The 17,063-nt window shown below is 32.4% G+C and overlaps 1 long non-coding RNA gene across 1 annotated transcript; it reads left to right on the top strand.

Annotated features, from left to right (window-relative positions):
• Positions 1 to 2,902: 2,902 nt before the first annotated feature.
• Positions 2,903 to 5,727, top strand: LOC140181795 (uncharacterized). Its single transcript, XR_011877172.1, has 8 exons — positions 2,903 to 3,450; positions 3,552 to 3,620; positions 3,738 to 3,840; positions 3,989 to 4,037; positions 4,255 to 4,314; positions 4,654 to 4,998; positions 5,296 to 5,360; positions 5,500 to 5,727. It is a non-coding gene; the product is annotated as an uncharacterized lncRNA (long non-coding RNA).
• The last annotated feature ends 11,336 nt before the right edge of the window (positions 5,728 to 17,063 follow it).

A 17,063-nucleotide genomic window follows, 5' to 3' on the forward strand; every position in this document is an offset into this window, starting at 1 on the left:
CGCATGCACACCCCTGTGCGTACGCACACGACCCTGTTCTTTTCTAAAGCTTTTGTTTTCAAGTCTTTCACATTCTCAACAAGATTGTAACCTTTCGAGATGTTGTTTCACGATTATAAATCCCCAATTTCTTCCTTTAAATCTTAGATCAATGTAGATGCCTAGTGATTGAGAGGAAGCTAGGGAAGAGGGTAACTTGTGGATGAAGAAAGTGGATATAATGAGAAGTTATGACTAATGACGAGGTTATGAGTTGTTGAGGAGGATGGTGGAGTGCTGTATATATGATATGGGCCGAATAGCTGTGTATATGATATGAGCCGAATGGCTGTATGTGATATGAGCCAAATGACTGTGTGTGATGATGGTTTATGGCTGAGTATGAATTGTGATTTTAAGCCGGATGGCTATGATAAATTGTAATTTATGGCTGGGAATGAAAATATGAATATGAATGATTGTTTTATCTTGAGTTCTCTTTCTTGAAATTGCGACCCTAGAGAGATGGTGGATGGTGAGGATCCCTTCCTTGTTCCTCCTGGTATTGTAAAATCGCCCCCCAACGAGATGGTGGGAGGTTAGGATCCCCTCCTTGGTTCTTCCTGGGCATATGAGAACGTACCTCCTGAGTAAATGCAAGGGTTGTGGTTTCGCCCCCCACTTGCTCCAGGTTGGTTAGTATAGAGGCTCCCCGGATGGACGCAAGGGTTGTGGTTTCGTCCCACTTGCCCCGGATTATGATGAGTGATGATATGATTATAAGGAATGATTATGGAATGTGTATGGATGGATATGAAATGATTATCTGAGATACGAGTTTTCGTAGATGAAAGCAATGACTAGCCACCACATGCTCCAAGTTGAGACCCGATACTCTGCTGACCCTATGTCCACTACAAGAAAATGAAACATTTGTAACAAAAATTCTGTAATAAATTTAAAATTGTTACAAAAAATTATTTTTTTTGTAACAAAAATTAGTAATTGTTACATAGGGCTAACCACTAAAAATGCCCTCGAATTATTCAAACACTGACAAAAATACACCCGAATTTTACTATAAAAAAAAATGCCTTCAAATAATTTAAAAACGTAACAAGAATGCCCAACAGTAAATATATATTTTCAAAAAATACCTTAGAGAATGAATTTTGATATGATTCTTTTCAAACATGATTATAAAAATGAAATATTATTATCCTTAAAATTTGGTGATTTTTCGTTAAGTATATATTTTTTATAATTTTTTTTAACAACCAATAAAACTTTTAAAAAATCACAAAAAAATATATACTTAACAAAAAATTACCAAATTTTAAGAATAATAATATCTTATTTTTCTAATAATGCTTACAAAATATCGCATCAAAACTCATTCTCTAATAAATTTGTTGAGAAATACATATTTAATGTTAGATAATCTTGCAAAAAATCTAACATTAAATATACATTTCTCGAAAATATATATTAGGGATTGAATTTTGATGCAATTTTTTACAAGTATGATTCAAAAAATGAGATATTGTTAGTCTTAAAATTTGGTGATTTTTTTCTAAGTATATATTTTTTTGTGATTTTTTTAAAGTTTTATTAGTTGTTAACAAAAAATTTAATATATATATATATATATATTTAACAAAAAATTACCAAATTTTAAGGATAATAATATTTTATTTTTATAATCATGTTTGTAAAAAATCGTATAAAAATTCAATCTTTAAGGCATATTTTGAAAAAATATATTTACTGTTGGGCATTCTTGTTGTGTTTTTAAATTATTTGAAGGCATTTTTATCGATAGTAAAATTGTGGTGTATTTTTGTCAGCGTTTGAATAATTTAGGGGCGTTTTTGGTAGTTAACCTTGTTACATAATAATAATGTTTTGTAACAAAAATATAATTTGTTACAAAACGTTTTGATATTTTGTAACGACTTGATTTTTTTTGTTACAAATTATATTGGCTTTTGTAACGAACCAGTATTTTGTTGCAAAATTTTAAAATATTTTGTAACAAAAGATGAAGTTGTTGCAAAAATTTAAAATATTTTGTAACAAAATATCTATTTGTTTCAAAAACTCCAATTATTTTATAACAAAAAATTAATTTGTCACAAAATTCAATATTGTTTGTAACAAGTTATTTGTTTGTCACAAAATACAAGAATTTTTGTAACTAAAAAAATTATTTTAAAATATTAAAATCTTTAAGATAATTTTATTTTTAAAATATTATTTGTGTTAATTAATTATTTTTTATAAAAAAATTAAAGATGAAATGATTTATTTTTAAAAATGGTATATATTATTTTATATTTTTTATAAAATTAATATATAATTTTACTAATAATTAAGTCTTAAATGTTAATTAAAAATTAATTTTTTAAATTAAAAAATTATTTGTTAAACATAGATAAAAATAGTTAAAATTTAAAAGTAAAAACAATTATAAAAAATAAAAATCATAATTCTAACCCTCACCTTTAATTTTTTATTCTACTATTTGTCATCCTCGTCCATTTAAATAAAATTTTAAAAAACTTTCTTAAGAATAAAATATAGAGCTCTAATTTTTTAAAACTAACACTCATCATTAAGCCAGTAAAACCTCTGATTGTTAGAAAATAATAATAAATTATTTATATTGGATGTATTAATTTGAATAATTAATATTTTGAGTTTAAACTATATTTTATAAAATGTGATTAATACGATCAATTTATAATTTAAATTAAAAAATAATTGTTTGAGCCCATTGATAAATTGGTAAATAAAATTATATGTGTTCCGAAATTAACTTTTACCGTATTATACTTGAAGTCTAAATTATTATTCTATCATGAATATTTTGTAAAATTATTATATTATACATATATATTTTACCTTAACTCTAAAAGTACCAAATAAAATCCTAATTTCACTACATTCCTAAATTTGTACCCAAATTTCCTAAACCTACGTTCAGAAGGGGAAAGAAAGGAAACAGGGGAAGCTCGAAGAAGGGGAAAACGGAGAACCAAATAAGCAAAGAAAGGGAAAGAGCTTGAGGGAGAAAGGGGTGTTGCCTCCGTCGCGGCCAAGCCGCTGCGGTTGAGGTCACCGTCATGTCTGTCGAGTTTATTTATGAAGAGGAGAACGACACACGAGAGAGAAAGAGAGAGGAGACGCGATGAGAAGAGGAGAAGAAGGCCGTTTTAGTCGCCACCGAGGCCTCCAACGTCGCCGCTGCCACCGCAGACATCATCTCAGCTGTGAAGAAGAGAAGGAGGGGCGTTGTTTGTACCATCGTCACTATTCCACGTAGTCGCTGTCAAGAAGCAAAACAAAACAGAGAGAGACACGAAGGAGGATGATGGAGGCCACCACTGCTGCTATTGCCGTTGCTGGGCTAGTTGGAAGCCGCCGTGACCACCACTAATCTCTACGCTGCTGTTAGAGTCACTGATGGAGGTATCTTTGCTGCCTCTATTTCGGTTTAGGTCCTTCGCTTCCTTAAACTTGTTTTACTTCCACTTTTACTCTACTATTATCCTTTTTTCCGCTATAATTAGGTTGAATATTGATGCTAGTGTTGCCGTGGGACTATTGAAGCTGCTGCTAGTTCTAATTCGGTTAGCTTGGTACTAGTTTGATCTTTTCCTTAGGTTTGGTCTATTTACACGTTCTGTTTTGTCACTGCTATGGTTACCATGTTCTAGTATTAATTTAATTTTTGTCCTTGCTTTGAATTTTAGCAGATTGTTGATATTGGCAAAACTCTGCCATTGTTCATGGAGCTTCAAATCTTAGGTGACGGGACGTGAAGAACCATGCTCTGTAAAGTGTCTTGTTTTCAATATTGTAGGTCTCATTTAATTTGAGTTGAACTGTTTGGTTACATTTACAGAAACTAAAAAGGATGGATCCTATAGATGTTGAGACGGTATGTTTGCCTGTGTTCTTACTGTCCAATGAATCATTTCTTTTGACAGTCCATTTCCATTTGCAGGTCTCATTTACAGAAACTAAAAAGGATGGATCCTATAGATGTTGAGACGGTATGTTTGCCTGTATTCTTACTATCTAATGAATCATTTCTTTTGATAGTCCATTTCCATTTGTTTCAAACAAATAATTCCTACTCCTTAAATGGAGTTAAGATATTGAAACTTTATTTCTACAAAGGCTTTGAAATATTGATTTTGGACAGATATTAGAAATGTGAGGTTATACATTTATGTTAGAGAAGTACTTACCAAATCATACTCTGTTTAGGTGCTACTGCTGATGAGAAATCTGTCTATCAATTTAAGGAGCCCAGATTTTGAGGATCATGTAAGTATTTGTGTCATTGATCTTTATATTGCTATAACTAAATATGTAATGATGAGCAGAATATTTCCTGCTTGAGGCTCACCCCACTGTTATATTTCGGCATCTAAGTGCTTGATCTTTATAATGAATCTATTTCCTGAGGATACATAGCTTGAAGTGGTATGCTGATGTTCCTCATTTATTTGAAACTGTCTATGTCGTGCCACATTCCTACAAAAGCATCACATACATATTGAAATTCTCATCTCTGTAGAAACTTGAACGACTACTATGGTCAACATAAAATTGCATGCTCAAGGATAGAAGGAATGATAATGAGATTCATATATGTTCATGCAGAGAAGGTTGCTTGGCTCATATGAGGTGGAACTCGAAACAGACAGCTACATCAATGCAGATAGACCTATGACTAGTAGGCAGTTGAAGACAGCTACTTAGATGCGGCAGAGGCAGAAAATGACTTCATTTTTCACAAATTAGATGTTGTCATTGATTAGGATTTTGCGTGATGCGATGAAGATGCCACGGAAGAGCAGGTCTTGGTTCTTTAGATTTCGGAAAACAAATTCTAAGAACATTTCTTTGTGCAGGTCTTGGTTTCTATCTCAGATGTTGAGAGGTTTGTTCTACAATCACTAAGGTTATACAACTTGATACATAATGCTTCCCTGCTTCTAAAAATTGGTAGGCGTTTATCCTTTTCCGTGCTCTTATTGACAAAGAATCTAAGTTATAATTAGTGTTATATCTTGTTTCTAATTTTTGTTTTGATTTTTATATCTTTTTTTAATATCTTGTTTCTTATGTTAAATAGAGACAAGTGATTCTTGTAAAAATATTCTATCATAATCTGGAAACAATTAGTATAAATGATCATAACTATTATGATTATTTAAGTTAATTATGTGAGATTATGCAGATTTTTTTAATAAATTGCTTTGTCAAGGTCTAAACTCTACTCTTCAATTGTTACGTCGATAGGTGGAAGCCATCAAAAGGATTGTTGAGTATGTTGCTCAACTGAAAAAGAGTTGGAAAAGGACATGGTAAGAATTTTAGAGTTTGTATTCATTGTTGAATAATACGAGTATAGTTTTTTGTTTTTCCTATGTATTTTTAAAGGAAAAACAAATATTGTTTCTTAAGCGCTAATGTTTTTTGTTAGTGCCTTGGTGGTCTTTTCAGGTGTGGCACTTATAAGAAGCTTCTCCATGAGAAAGCAGTTGTATGAACATGATGGAGTTTGTAATTTGTAGTTTATATTTTGGAGATTTATAATTTCTTGTTTTTCTTGACTTATGTATCTATCTAGTTCATTAGGGTTCTTCAATGTGTCTTGTTAGTTTGTACTTTAAAGTTTATGTGTTGAAGATTTATAAAACAATCTTAGTTAAATGAAAGATATTTGAACTATCTATGTTATTATATATTATATAAATGTTGACTTGCTGAGTAAATTAGTTAATATATTAATTAATTAAAAAATAATATAATTTGGCAAATTATGTGTGTAATTTGTATTAAAAAAATATTACAAAATAAATAGTGTTTTGTAACTAAAAAAATATTACAAAATCAAGTTATATTTTATAACAAAATTTTATGGTAGGAAAAAATAGTCACCAAAAATATTTTGAAGATCAAAATTTGTTATGAATTTTGTAACGACTTGTGTTTTTTTGTAACAGAAAAATTTGTTACAAAATATTATTTTGAATTGTAACAGTTTCATTTTTTGTTACAAAAACTTTTTGTAACGGGACATACTACAACGGTCCCTTTTTTTTGTTACAAAATTTTTTGTTTCAAATTTTAATTTTTTGTAACAATTTTCTTATTACAAATACTGCTTTTTCTTGTAGTGGTCGTAAGTGTGGCCAGACACTGTGAAAGGTCTGGATGAGCTCGCCCCCGTGATAAACACCAAGAGTGGGTGTTGTATGATTATGATTATGATTATGATTATAATTATAAATATGTTATGATTGAGAATTACTCGAGTTGGGGATGCACGACAGAGAGACTGTCCAATGGTTAGCTACCAGGACTTGTCGAGTTGGCTCTATAACCGACAGATGAGACTCATCAGCCACTAGGACAGACATGCATCATATGCATCTATATGTCTTATTTGGATTGCTAAGTGATTGCATAACTAAATGCTACTTGATTACCTGCTATATTTGAACCCTATTTGTGATTTTTCTGTTTGTAATAATTGTGTTTGTTGCATTTAATTTCGCTGGTGGTTAGGAGGTTCGGATGAGTTGGACAGGGGAGTTTAGATAGCTCTTAAGACCCTTAGCTAGTTGCCTATTTTAATTTCATAGTTTAGTTTTGTTTTAAGCTTTAATTATCTATTGAAAGTTCTAGGATTGCCTTCGGCTTTTCCATGACATTATTTGTTAGATATGTGGGCACTGTTACCATGCTGAGAACCTCCGGTTCTCACCCATGCGGATTTTGTGGTTTTCAGATGCAGGATAGGCGGCACCTCGCTGAGGCATGCTGGAAGCTTCTGATGTTGTGAAGACCTTTATCTTTTGGGTTTATTTTGGTTAATTGTATTTGTTTAGATACTTATTATCTCCACTTATTATATATATGCTGTATTAATTTCTCTTAGAGGTGATTTTGGAGATTCCGGTTTTTTTTGTAACTCTGTATTTTGGGTTATATTTTGGGTTTTTCCGATATATCTATATATGTATAACTATGTGCTCGGACCAGTTTATCTTCGCGAGTCAAGTCTTGAGTTTTGTTACATGTCTTTTGGAACTCTTGGTATATTAACTCCTTAGCGTGTTCTATCTTGCTTCGTCTGCTTTATCGCTTTGTGAGCATTACGCTTTTAAATTTAACGTTTTTGCTTTATCCCTTTCTTCAAAGGCTCCTAGTTATAAACCTTTTTTACTATATTATATATTAAATTTTTATTTTTTAGAGGTCGTAGTGCCTTGCCACCTCTGTTTTACATCCTAGGTGTAAAGCTCTGTGTGGTAGGGTGTTACAATCACAATTAAAATTAACATAAAATACTTATCTAAATTTCCAAAAATCCATAATTTATAATTCATCTCATAATCCATAGTTGAACTTATATAAAACAAATCTCAACGGTTCTAACCATATATATTAAAAAGCTTTACTATTCTCCAAATCAAAGTTAAAAAGAAATCTCAAAAGTTAAAATTTACTAGCAGGCATACATGCACAACTCTTGTACAAGAACGCAGCACATCAATAAAATGAAATCAATGTTACAATAGACAGCCTCATACATAGAAAAATGAAGACAATTATCGAGCATGATGTCTCCTCCTCCATTGGTTCCACATTTCTTATGCAAGTTGATCCTTCCATCTACCCCAAGCATCGCTTGTCTCAATATGGTGGATCGTCCCACCATCTACTCCAAGCACATTTTGATCTACTATCTCATCAATAGGATCCACAACCATCAATCTTCTAATGCGATTATGCAAAAGACAACATGCAGTTATAAATCTTCCTTGAGTCTTAATATGATAAAATGATCTTCCCCTTAAAACTTTTCATCTTGCTTTCAATACTCTAAATACCCGTTCAATGACATTTCTAGCTTGTGAGTATTTCATATTAAAAAGCTCTTGGGTTGTATTGGGTTGATTATGTGGATTAAACTCACTCAAATGATATTTTTGTCCTCTATAAAGTGCCAAAAATCCTTCACAAATCATGTATGCAGCATCACATAAGTAGTAGCCCTAGTGTGACATATAAAATTGAACAAAATTAATAAAAGATCAAATGGTTACTTTGATAACATACTAAAGTCTCAATAAAATACCTTGGGGAACACTAAACACATTGCAAAATAATGCATCTCACAATACCCTAGAATCTGCAGCTGAACCATCCCAACCCACCACTACATAAATAAATTGCATATCGGGAGCAACCACTCTAAGCACATTAGTTGTTATGTCACCTTTTCTGTTTTGATATCTAGGCTTATCAGCCTCAAGGATATTGACCTTGATATGGGTACATCTAAGGCTCCTAGGCAATTATAAAATCTGAAAAAAAGATCAATTAACTCAATCCTAAAGCACACCAAGCATATTAGGTTTAATAACATTAGTAAGATAAATTGCCTTAAACCATTTCCATTGTTCATCTATCCTATCCTAGCTAAATGGTTGAAGTTCTTTCAGTAAGAGATTATGACATCTCAAAATAGCAAGAAATACATCATTAAATCGCCTACTAATTGTTTCTTCAGGTCTCACAAATTGTCTTTTTATTACTCTAATTTTGACGTAATGTGCTATAATATGTAAAAATATGTCAACCATTTCTTCTACACCCATATTTCTATTTGGTTCTAATGTTTCAACCCCTCTAAGCATGTTACATAATGCATGAAAAGCACGCCTATCCATTCTTGTGTTTTCTATACATGCTAGATCACTAAAATAAATAATTCTATCGACACTAACATCCCTTACTACTTGCCTACTATAACTATCATTCCATTTTCTTTTTTATCAATTGCAATATAATCAAAACATGGCAAATCATCAACAACTTAATCATAAGGTCATTCATTAATTCAAAACGTAAAATCAAGTAGGCAATAACTCTCATCTTCTATTTGGGATCCATTCTATCAAAAAACATTAAAATACTTAGCTAGAAGACATTCAAACTTTGTAAATCAATTCAAGTATGTAACACAATACAGATCATACAATTCAGTTTCATCTTCAAGCCATATATGTAATACATATGAGTGCTACTTTAGTCTAGAATTGAAAACTACACTAATTAAAACAATTTCTTCATTTCAGTATATGTATCACTAATAACTTCACCATCAAACCATAAACAACAAGTCAGGCATGCTACAACAATACAAATGTGTGTGTGTATATATATTAATCAAAACTAGTCCAATAGATATAAACAATCAACCATTTAAAATAACATAAAAATAAATAAGAAAAACAATGTCTACATACTAATTTTTTAGTATAAACAATTATAAATAATGTCTGCATACTATAAAACCATTTTAGTTGCTAATTTCTTAGTATAAACAATGCCTGCATACTAATGGAGGTAAAAGCCAATTATGGCCATAACAACATAACTAGCCAAATTCCTGATATGATCATATATATATATATATACAACATAGAGCTCTCAGGTCTGTACTGCTAATTCTCCAACTTTTGTAACTGTACGGTTCCAAAATTGTGGCCATCAAATTTAGTTTACAATGCCATCAAAGACACACGTACCCTTTTGTCCTTTCTTCATTTCACTTCATATATCTATCTATGATTTTATATATCTATTTTTCTATCTATGTCAAAGTTAATGTTAAGGTGGCCTTTCGTATTCATAATATAAATAGCAAAGTAGTCTGTCTCATGCATGCCTTTTTCAATTCACACATCCTTCTCCTTCAACTCTCTTCTCAATGATTTAATCATTTCTTAAGTCCTTCTCTTTTTGTCACATATAATTTTCCTTCCCTACCCCATTTTCTTTTTCTTCTTTATCGGTTATGTACATGTGAATCTCAAATCTACCCTCTACTTTGTTAAAAAATTTTATCACTTTTTTTCTTCTTTACTATTACTACTATTATGCACATACATAACATAAAAAAAAAGAAAAAGAAATCATTAAACAGAGTATAAACTAAGGACACAAATATACATGAGGAACATGTGCTATATCAGGAATAGAATCAGGTATGAGTTTATTATATAGGAATAATCATTATATATCACTACACTACCAAAAACACGGGAGTTACCATTGGAAAGGTACCCACGAACAACAAACAGTGGCAAAGCTCAATGACCGTCATAACCAATTTCAACGTATTATATCTCTGTGGCCAAATTTTGCAGAGTTTTTCGACGTTCTTGTTTGTCCGTGGCCAATTTGAGATGGATTTTCTCATTTGCCACAGATCCAATGATCACCGTGATAAAATGGAACGATGTCCACTTCCAATCTGCGCTTAATTTAGTCTTTTCCTTCAACACTTTCAAAATATTTTTATGCAGTTTATATTTTTCTTAAATTTAAATCGTAATTAACTTCAGATAAATACCAAGGTGTAGGTTTTTTTTTCAGTTTTCTGATAGTTGGTTTCTTCTTCCTCCTTCCCAGTGCTGCCACTGAGAATTAATAAGGTATGTTAATTATTTAATTTGAGATGTGGTACATGATTTACAATTTTCACACATTCTACTAAAATTTTTAATTTTCTCTTCTTAATTAAATAGTAATTTCTCAGTGTGGTTATGTTGTTCATTAACGGTATAAAAATTAGATGCGGATCATGATTTGCAATTTCGCTCATTCTTTCATTTTTACCATGCACATTTTTCCTGTCGATGTTATTTCTGGCCAAATGCAATTTATTCTTTCCTATTTATTTATGGTGGTTATGTTTGTATTTATTACCCTTTTATTCTTTACTATTTATTTATGGTGGAGTTAAATTTTTATTCTTTTTGAGATGCATACTTGAGAGTACAGATACAATAATCACTCCAATCATCATCAAATTATTAGAAGATAATTCAATGCTATAATAATAATGATTCATGTTATATATGTTAAAATTATAAGAAGAGTACAAAAGAGTACAAAAAAAACTAATTTTATAAACTACTTATAGACTAAAAATTACTTTTTATATCAGTTATATTTTTTCATATATATGATGGATCATTATTGTAGCGTTGAATTCTCTTTCAATAGTTTGGTGATGATTGTTGTGACTCTTGTGTCTGTATTCTTAAGTATGTATCTCAAATATAATCAAAATTTAACCCCACCATAAATAAATAGTAAAGAATAAAAAGATAAGAAATACAAATAATAAAGAACATGTAAAATTTATTCATGGTCAGGTTTTAATTCTGTTTTGAATTTCTTATTTACCTCTTAGTTTTGATGGTTACTTCTATATACAATGATAGTATTTAGTATAGTTTAACTCCTTCTGATAGAGAGCATGATTTGAATTGGGATGTGAAGTGAATGAGAATTAATTTTTTGTTAGTATATTCTAGTGATTTTTCAATCTTTTATTTGTTTATATGAATATGATTAATTGTCATTATAAAAAATATGACTAATTATGCTTTTAAAAATCTTGATATATTTGTTACTATTTAAGTCACACAAAATGACAATCGCACGACCTTGCGAAAAAGATTCTACCTGGATTACTATGGAAGAGCGTGACTTGTTTGAATGCGGTTGAAGCATCAAGTTTGCTACGGAGATGGCTTCTGCTTCTCCATTCTCCTCGTTGCAACACGCACTCGATGTGGCCTCCGATATTTGATGTAACAAGATTAATATACATTCTTGGCTGATAGCACTCAATGCTCACACCAATATCTGTGAAAAGTCGCCCTTCTCACATGCATTCTACACTAGCTGGTACCCCATCTTCTGCTATGGATTCTAGTATAAAGGTTTGCTGCCTTTAATATTCTGTTTGCGCTTTGTTATCCAATTTAACATGATGTTACCATTTAATAATTCTCTATAGTTATTCAGTTTGGTTGGAATCTTGTAGGAGATATATGCACTTAGAGTGCAATATCTGCAAAGGCATGGGTTTCCGTATTTTACTATTTCTTCTGATTGGGATGTGGATGTTATATTAATGGATCTGAAGGTAACTTTTAAAAATAAATTGTTTGCTAGCACCTGTATATAACACTATAAATTGAATATAAATCATTGTATTTTTTATCAATATAGATAAGCATTAAAACTAAGCCAGCATGTGAGTTTGAGTGGGCATGTCAAAAATAATTTATCATCAAAGAGCAACACATTGCAAAGTTTTTTCAAAAGAGAGGATATGTTCGCTCTACAACTGAATCACCAGAAACTCAAGCTGCGGTAAAGGATTTTGATCTCAACAAGAAGCCATTCTGGAAGGAAGATTTGGATCCTGTTGCTCGTGAGAAAGCTAGACGATTTTGTGAAATTTGGTATCCAGGAGAACATTATGTCTGATGTACTTCTAGTTTAGTTTCGTTGAACATAACCCCACTATATTATTAGCTCTCTTAGTTTCTTGTTCCAATTTTATCTAGACTTAGTCTTTCTGTTTAATGTTACATTTGGTTTTCAGCTGAACAAGCTATATGATCATCACTGTATGATGTACTGAAATTTCCAATTCAATTTATGATGTTGTTTTATGCTTTGTTTTCTGCTTTGTTTTATTTTCCATGTGAACATTTTTATTTATACTTGGTATTGATAGTAATGTTATTAATTCCATAAATGAAAATTGTATATAACATTAATAAATTCAAAATCTTTATTATCCACCGGTGAATGTAACAAAAAATTTGCGGGGACCAGTCCTGTACAACAGCAAACTTAAACCACCAAAGTAGATAAGAACATCATTTGCAAAGTGCCAACATAGATTTTATGTGAAAACAGATCAACAAATTCTAAAGTATAATCTTGGAGTCTTGGTGTCTGAAATACAAATTAGAACCTCATTGTGAACAGAATGCATTCATTTTTCTCTATATTATAACTCTAGCAGCGTGATCACTGTCTCAACTAATCAAATTCACATCATATTGTTAAATTCAGTGTGCCTAAATATAGATGTCCATGTTCTATAAAAACTAGCCAGAGAGTACTGATTTATTGTTAATACCATAGGTAGTGATGTTTATCACATTTTCCATCCATGTTTTATCTTTCAATTTTACATTGACATGCACTCTGAATAAGGCATTTTTATTTCTACAAACTACTATATTTGAAGATAGTATCACAGCTTTAAAGTCTAAACAAAAGTAACAATTGTTTGGAACAAAAAATTCATAATGGGCACAAAGGTAAAAGTTACCTTAAACAAGATCATGCTGGCAAAATTGGTATACATGACATAGTAAACTGTTGATACGACAGCAGTGTTGAAAGTGTCCAATGCCTGCAAAGGTTTCCAGATTAAACTAACAGCATTATAGCTTACTTAGAAAGGTTCTTATCACAAACTACTAACTCAACAAACCTATTTTTACTTCACAAACAGAATGTCAAAATGAGGTGAAGTTCTGTCATGAGTCCAGTGGAGATACTATAATAAGTAAGATGCCATGCCATTCCTAGAGTATTGCATCTCAAGCTTTATTCATCCAAGACAAATCAATTGTAATTGGGAAAAAACACTACAAAGCCTCTTGTTTAAAACTTCTCAAAATTCTATATACTGAATTACACAATGAAAGCGTGCTCATTTGGCTAGTGATATCACAATAGAATTCTAAAAGAGGGAGAATGCATAATCTTTTTTATTTTAGAAAAAGCCATGAACATATCCATCTAAAATTGAGAAATATTTTGAAAATTCTAGGAACAGCAAAGATGACTCTATTTTTAATTCTCCAATAATCAGCAAACAGAATACATTACATCACTGATAAATATGATTCCAAAGATTACCTTGTTCACATAGTTAATCTGTAAAAGACAACATCCTAACACGATCATTGTAAAAAACCAGCTCGAAAAGTACTAAAAATGATTTGTGCCTTTAAATGTAAGCTTCAAAGCTATTCCTACTGCTTTCATGCTCATAATCAATAGTATGCAACAAGAAAGCAACTATGATAATTTTTATAAGAATCGCATGTGCAAATGCATAAGCTGCAAAATTGGCTATTCCCCTAACGATAATTGCAAAAATTTAGACATCTATACAGAATTAGTTGAGAAAATTCCCTAAGATTAGTGACACGAGAAAAATGATTACAGAACACTAAGAGATAAGTGATAAACCACTATTTTATGGTTTATCTTGTGCTCAATTGAGTGGATTTTATCAACTCTTTACCCACTTATTCATACTATTTGCATGTTTTACATTTGCCTTCCTAATTATGTGCTTTGATTGAAAACATGCTTCTTTGATCTTATATTTGCTTATTATTAATCCTCTCTTATTACCATTAGATGCCTTGATATGTGTGTTAAGTGTTTTCAGAGATTATAAGGCAGGAATGGCTCAGAGGATGGAAAGGAAGCATGCAAAAATGGAAGGAATACAGTAAGTTGGAGAAATTGCTAAGCTGTCCAGCCTGACCTCTTCGCACTCAAACGGCTATAACTTTAGCTACAGAGGTCCAAATGGCGTGGTTCTAGTTGCGTTGAAAAGCTAACGTCCGGGGCTTCGATTTGATATATAATTTACCATAGCTGCCTCGACACCAGGCAACGCGAACGCGTGAGTCACGCGGACGCGTGACCTGGCAGGAATGCAACCCGCGCAGCCGCGTGGGCCATGCGGCCGCGTCACTTTTCCGCGACCTGTACGGACCAGAAAGCGCTGGAAGTGACTTCTGGGCTGCTTTTGACCCAGTTTTCAGCCCAGAACACACAGATTAGAGGCTATAAAGTGGGGGAATGCATGTATTCATAATTATGCACTCATAATTCACTTTCCATGATTTAGATTTAGTTTTGAGAGAGGTTCTCTCCTCTCTCTCTTAGGATTAGGATTAGGATTAGAAATTAGGATTTTTAGAAACTAGGATTTAGGACTTCTCTTAACTTTCTAGAGTGACTCTCGATCTAGGTTCAATATTCCTTTTTCTATTTAAATCTCTCTTTTATATTTTGATTACTCTGAAGCTTTTATTATGTTTGATTGATGTTGCCCAATTGGCTGTTGATATTTTCCGTGTTAGAATTGACATTTTTATTTAATGATATTTGAAGCATTTCAGTTTATGATTGTTCCTTTTTATTATTCCCAATCTGAGGATATTGTTATTCTAGTAGATTTAGTTTTTCCCCTTTTGGGCTTGGTTAAATAATTGGTAACTCTTGATTCATCAAACTCATTTTTGATTGAAAATTGGAATTAATTCATCCACTTAACTTACCTTCATAGTTAGAGGTTAACAAAGTAGGATTAAAATCCAATTCTCATCACAATTGATAAGGATAACTGGGATAGGACCTCCAGTTCTTATACCTTGCCAAGAGATTTTATTAGTATTGTTTTACTTATCATATAATATATTCGCACCTTACTTCCAAAACCCCAATTTACAACTCATAACCAATAATAAGAACATACCTCCCTGCAATTCCTTGAGAAGACGACCCGAGGTTCAATACTCGGTTATCAATTTTAAAAAGGGGTTTGTTACTTGTGACAACCAAAACGTTTGTACGAAAGGATTTCTGTCGGTTTAGAGACTATATCTACAACGCGGCTGTTTTTATGACATTCTTTACTGGCAAAAATCCTAACGTCAAAATGGCGCCGTTGCCGGGAAATTGCAAACGTGTGCCTTATTATTGGTTATTGTAAATATTTTTCAAAAAATATATATATATTTCTTCCTATCTTTTTTTCAAAAAAAATTATATCTTTTTTTCAAAATATTTTCTTTTTATTAATTATTATTTTTATTTTTTCTTACTACCATGAACTCTCACCCTTTTGGCTATGAGTCTGGTTACAATTATGTTGCAGGAAGAGGAGATTATAATGACAACATGCATCAAGGTTGGAACAATCAAAGATGGGAGGAGCCACAAGGATTTGATCAACCCTCATGGCAACAACCACCTCCAATGGACTATCCACAACCATTCTGTGATGCATATCAAGATGATGGCTATGGTGAGCACTCTTTTGATTATCAACAACCACCATCATATGCCTATGAACCCCCTCCTCAACATGACTTTAGACCACCATACTCACAAGCCCCTTTCCGCCATTCACCTCCATATGACCCTAACCCTCATCCACCATACCAACCACCTTATGAGCCATATGAACCATATATAGAACCACCCCAATTCCAACCCAATTACTCACAAGAACCACCACTTCAATATTCACCATCTCCATATCCATCAATCCAAGAGCATTATGATCCTACTTATGAAAACCGAGTGCATCAAGAGGCAAAGGATCGTCTCAAGGAAACAATGGATCGATTTCAGGCAACCACTCAACAACTGGGGCAAGTATTAATTCAATGGGCTTCTAGACGCTTAAATACACAAGGATCAGCCACAGCCCCATGTGGACAATCTAGTGAAGAGCATAGCATAAAGGAGATACCAGAAACTCCAGTGGACAAGACAGAGCATGAATTCATACTAGAACAAGTAGAAGAAGCTATCATTGTTCAAGAAGAAGAGTTGGTTGAAGACTTAGGAGACGCAGAACCTCCATGGGAAAGACAAGACATAGAGCCTCCTTCCAAGACGGTTGAAATTGATGCTGAAGAGGGTGTACAACCTCCAAAGCATATCATAGTTGAAGATTTGGAAGAGGTTGATCAAGAGATGGAGATTCAAGAAGAAGAAGCACAACCTCCCATGCCCTTGGAAAGCAATGAAAAGGAGATTGAATTGAAAGAGAGCTACCAAGAGGAAGAGGTTGAAATTGAAGAAGTTTGCAAAGAGGTGGTAATTATCAGAGAAGAGTACAAGGGAGTGAAGCTTGCAATTTCATTAAACATACCTCCCCCTAAGTCGCCATCATCCTTCACAACATTCAAGTGGGTAAAATTCATATCCCATAGCTTTCTAATCCCACTTGAATATGGGCTACTGGAGACGGATGGTCAACTTAGAGCTCTTTGTGGCATCAAGAGTAAAAGGAAGATGGTCAGTGGTAAGAATTGTCCTGCAAGGTTCATCATAGTTGGAAGCTTTAAGCTTAA

Source organism: Arachis hypogaea, chromosome 3 (genome assembly GCF_003086295.3).
Source record: "Arachis hypogaea cultivar Tifrunner chromosome 3, arahy.Tifrunner.gnm2.J5K5, whole genome shotgun sequence".
Classification (NCBI taxonomy): Eukaryota; Viridiplantae; Streptophyta; class Magnoliopsida; order Fabales; family Fabaceae; genus Arachis; species Arachis hypogaea.